This window comes from Salvelinus namaycush, unplaced genomic scaffold, assembly GCF_016432855.1.
Source record: "Salvelinus namaycush isolate Seneca unplaced genomic scaffold, SaNama_1.0 Scaffold793, whole genome shotgun sequence".
Taxonomy (NCBI): Eukaryota; Metazoa; Chordata; class Actinopteri; order Salmoniformes; family Salmonidae; genus Salvelinus; species Salvelinus namaycush.
Genome location: NW_024061523.1, coordinates 20979 through 26288, shown reverse-complemented (window position 1 = coordinate 26288; position 5310 = coordinate 20979). Strand labels below are relative to the sequence as shown.

At 42.3% G+C, this 5310-nt stretch overlaps 1 non-coding gene across 1 annotated transcript; it reads right to left on the bottom strand.

The window, feature by feature from the left end:
- Positions 1-211: 211 nt before the first annotated feature.
- trnaa-ugc lies at positions 212-287 on the bottom strand. The gene has a single exon. It is a non-coding gene; the product is annotated as a tRNA-Ala (tRNA).
- Between the last annotated feature and the right edge of the window lie 5023 nt (positions 288-5310).

The following is a 5310-nucleotide window of genomic DNA, read 5'->3' as shown; positions in this document are numbered from 1 at the left end:
AACCTCTCTTTCCTATTGTCTGAGATTCCCAAAGATTGGAAAGTTGCCACGATCATCCCCCTCTTCAAAGGGGGAGACACTCTAGACCCAAACTGCTACAGACCTATATCTATCCTACCCTGCTTTTACATTTACATTTAAGTCATTTAGCAGACGCTCTTATCCAGAGCGACTTACAAGTACATACATTCATATTTTTTTTTTTTTGTACTGGCCCCCCGTGGGAATCGAACCCACAACCCTGGCGTTGCAAGCGCCATGCTCTACCAACTGAGCCACACGGGGCCTTTCTAAGGTCTTCGAAAGCCAAGTTAACAAACAGATTACTGACCATTTCGAATCCCACCGTACCTTCTCCACTATGCAATCTGGGTCAGAGCTGGTCATGGGTGCACCTCAGCCACGCTTAAGGTCCTAAACGATATCATAACCGCCATCGATAAGAGACATTACTGTGCAGCCATATTCATCAACCTGACCAAGGCTTTCGACTCTGTCAATCACCACATTCTTATCGGCAGATTTAACAGCCTTGGTTTCTCAAATTACTGCCTCGCCTGATTCACCAACTACTTCTCTGATAGAGTTCAGTGTGCCAAATCGGAGGTCCTGTTGTCTGGACCTCTGGCAGTCTCTATGGGGGTGCCACAGGGTTCAATCCTCGGACCGACTCTCTTCTCTGTATACATCAATGATTTCGCTCTTGCTACTGGTGATTCTCTGATCCACCTCTACGCAGATGACACCATTCTGTATACTTCTGGCCCTTCTTTGGACACTGTGTTAACTAACCTCCAGACGAGCTTCAATGCCATACAACTCTCCTTCCGTTGCCTCCAACTGCTCTTAAATGCAAGTAAAACTAAATGCATGCTCTTCAACCGATTGTTGCCCGCACCTGCCCGCCCGTCCAGCATCACTACTCTGGACAGTTCTGACTGTGGACAACTACAAATACCTAGGTGTCTGGTTAGACTGTAAACTCTCCTTCCAGACTCATATTAAGCATCTCCAATAGAAAATTAAATCTAGAATCGGCTTCCTATTTCGCAACAAAGCCTCCTTCCCTCATGCTGCCAAACTTACCCTCGTAAAACTGACTATCCTAACGATCCTCGACTTCGGCAATGTCATTTACAAAATAGCCTCCAACACTCTACCTAACAAATTGAATGCAGTCTATCACAGTGCCATCCGTTTTGTCACCAAAGCCCCATATACTACCCACCACTGCGACCTGTATGCTCTCGTTGGCTGGCCCTCGCTTCATACTCGTCGCCAAACCCACTGGCTCCAGGTCATCTACAAGTCTCTGCTAGGTAAAGCCCCGCCTTACCTCAGCTCACTGGTCGCCATAGCAGCACCCACCCATAGCACACGCCCCAGCAGGTATATCTCACTAGTCACCCCCAAAGCAAATTCCTCCTTTGGCCGCCTTTCCTTCCAGTTTTCTGCTGCCAATGAATGGAAAGAACTGCAAAAATCACTGAAGCTGGAGACTCATATCTCCCTCACTAACTTTAAGCACCAGCTGTCAGAGCAGCTCACAGATCACTTCACCTGTACATAGCCCATCTGTAATATAGTCCGTCCAACTACCTCATCCCCATACTGTATTTATTTATTTATCTTGCTCCTTTGCACCCCAGTATCTCTACTTGCACATTCATCTTCTGCACATCAATCACTCCAGTGTTTAATTGGTATATTGTGATTACTTCGCCACCATGGCCTATTTATTGCCTTACCTCCCTTATCTTACCTCATTTGCACACACTGTATATAGATTTTTTCTATTGTATTATTGACTGTATGTTTGTTTATTCCATGTGTAACTCTGTCTTGTTGTATGTGTCGAACTGCTTTAGTTTATTCTTGGCCAGGTCGCAGTTGTAAATGAGAACTTGTTCTCAACTAGCCTACCTGGTTAAATAAAGGTGAAATAAATAAATAAAAACCCGATGGTCACTCTGCCAGAGCTCCAGAGTTCCTCTGTGGAGATGGAAGAACCTTCCAGAAGGACATCCATCTCTGCAGCACTCCACCAATCAGGCCTTTATGGTAGAGTGGCCAGACGTAAGCCACTCCTCAGTAAAAGGCACATGACAGCCCGCTTGGAGTTTGCCAAAAGGCACCTAAAGGACTCTGACCATGAGAAACATGATGAAATCAAGATTAAACTTGTTGGCCTGAATGCCAAGCATCACGTCTGGAGGAAACTTGGTACCATCCCTACGGGGAAGCATGGTGGTGGCAGCATCATGCTGTGGGGATGTTTTTCAGCAGCAGGAACTGGGAGGCTAGTCAGGATCGAGGGAAAGATGAACGGAGCAAAGTACAGGGAGATCTTTGATGAAAACCTGCTCCAGAGTGCTCAGGACCTTAGACTGGGGCGAAGGTTCACCTTCCAACAGGACAACAACCCTAAGCACACAGCATAGACAATGCAGGAGTGGCTTCGGGACAAGTCTCTGAATGTCCTTGAGTGACCCAGCCAGAGCCTGGACTTGAACCCGATCGAACATCTCTGGAGAGACCTGAAAATAGCTGTGCAGCGACGCTCCCCATTCAACCTGACAGAGCTTGAGAGGATCTGCAGAGAAGAATGGGAGAAACTCCCCAAATACAAGTGTGCCAAGCTTGTAGCATCATACCCAGAAGACTTGATGCGGTAATCGCTGCCAAAGGTGCTTCAAAAAAGTACTGAGTAAAGGGTCTGAATACTTACGTGATATTTCTGTTTTTTATTTTTATAAATTAGCAAAAAAAACAAAAAAACAGTTTTGTTTTGTCATTATGGCGTGTTGTGTGTAGATTGATTGAAAATTTGGAAAAAGTCAAGGGGTCTGAACACTTTCCGTAGGCACTGTATGTTGCAATCATTTTGGTTTACAGAAATGTGGGTGCGTCTGATTTTGTTATAGGCCATATTCCAGAAAGTGAATTCAAAGAGTAATGATATTGATTTGAACATCAACCAATGTCTACAGGACAGGGTTGGTTGTATCTTTGATAGCCAGGTTGTGTCCCAAATGGCACCCTTTTTCCTATATAGTGCACTAACTTTGGGCTCTGATCAGATGTAGTGCACTATAAAGCGAAGAGGGTGCCGTTTGGGACGCATACTTTGTGATTTAATGTCAATGTCTACATTCCCTTCTTGTTTTAGATATACTGTTGTAAGTTACCTGATAGCTTCATTCAAGTTACCTGATAGCTTTATTCAAGTTACCTGATAGTTTCATGCTGTTGTAAGTTACCTGATAGCTTCTCCTGCAGTGAGTTCTACTTCACCTTTTATCGGGGGCTTTCTGTGGTTCTTCTGGACGTTATACAACGTTTTACAGTGGTTCTTCTGGACGTTATACAACGTTTTACAGTGGTTCTTCTGGACGTTATACAACGTTTTACAGTGGTTCTTCTGGATGTTATACAACGTTTTACAGTGGTTCTTCTGGATGTTATACAACGTTTTACAGTGGTTCTTCTGGATGTTATACAACATTTTACAGTGGTTCTTCTGGATGTTATACAACGTTTTACAGTGGTTCTTCTGGATGTTATACAACGTTTTACAGGGGTTCTTCTGGACATTATACAACGTTTACAGTGGTTCTTCTGGACGTTATACAATGTTTTACAGTGGTTCTTCTGGACGTTATACAACGTTTTACAGTGGTTCTTCTGGACGCTATACAACGTTTTACAGTGGTTCTTCTGGATGTTATACAACGTTTTACAGTGGTTCTTCTGGATGTTATACAACGTTTTACAGTGGTTCTTCTGGACGTTATACAACGTTTTACAGTGGTTCTTCTGGACGTTATACAACGTTTTACAGTGGTTCTTCTGGACGTTATACAACATTTACAGTGGTTCTTCTGGACGTTATACGTTTTACAGTGGTTCTTCTGGACGTTATACAACGTTTTACAGTGGTTCTTCTGGATGTTATACAATGTTTTACAGTGGTTCTTCTGGATGTTATACAACGTTTTACAGTGGTTCTTCTGGACGTTACACGTTTTACAGTGGTTCTTCTGGACGTTATACAACATTTTACAGTGGTTCTTCTGGACGTTATACAACGTTTTACAGTGGTTCTTCTGGACGTTATACGTTTTACAGTGGTTCTTCTGGACGTTATACAACGTTGTACAGTGGTTCTTCTGGACATTATACAACGTTTTACAGTGGTTCTTCTGGATGTTATACAACGTTTTACAGTGGTTCTTCTGGACGTTATACAATGTTTTAGGTGGTGGAGGGAGAGCCACTGACATTGAACTACAGGCATAGTGAACCTGTCCAATTAACTTAGTTGTAATTGTGTTGTATGTGCAACACCTGAATTATAGGTTTGTGTTTTTCCATGTTAAATCATTACAGCCCAATGACCCTCTAAAATGTCTCTGATTCACTTTCATCAGTTATTTGTATGAATGACATCCCATGTAAAACTCAAACCTCAACTTGCAATATGTCACCTGAGAATACATTGTATCTTCACATGACATGAATCATTAAAATGTATATTTTCATACTTTTAATTCAGGCAAATCAGAGTAATCATGGTACTATCAAGTGAAGAAGCTAGAGTCAAGATCATCAGTGATTATGGACCAGTGCCATTGGTTCAGCAGTGGACCAGTGCCATTGGTTCAGCAGTGGACCAGTGCCATTGGTTCAACAGTGGACCAGTGCCATTGGTTCAGCAGTAGATGAACCTGTGCACATGCATGTGGACATTTCTCTACATTCTGTAACTACCTGGCCTCACTACCCACCCATGTGTACCCAACTTACTTTAGACTGAATTCTCACAGGTGTCTCTCTTTTCTTTCAATTTAAAATTATATTATTTAAAACATTTCTTATAGCCAAAATAAAGTAGTTTACAGAACTCAGGAATTGTGTGTGTGTGTGTGTGTGTGTGTGTGTCTGATTATCATAAAACTGTTTATCATCAAAGAAAGCAATTGGATATTTTCAAATTCATTGAGAGAGAGAGGAGGGAGAGAGAGGAGGGAGAGAGGGAGACAGAGAATAGAATGAATAGAGATTATTAGACTGTTGTTTGCATCTTGCCAATAATCAGGTGAACTGGCAGAGAAACAGACGCCGCCCATTGACTGTTTTCCCCTGAGATATGTATGTGCTAAAATATAAACATTGTTGTAGATATTATACAAAATAGGATCATTGTTATTATTGTACAATCTGTCATTTAAAAAATGTTCATGCATTGGTCCGCAACCCCAAAAAAAGGTTGTGAAATAACTTTTCTGTGTACCTCATATGTAAGATACA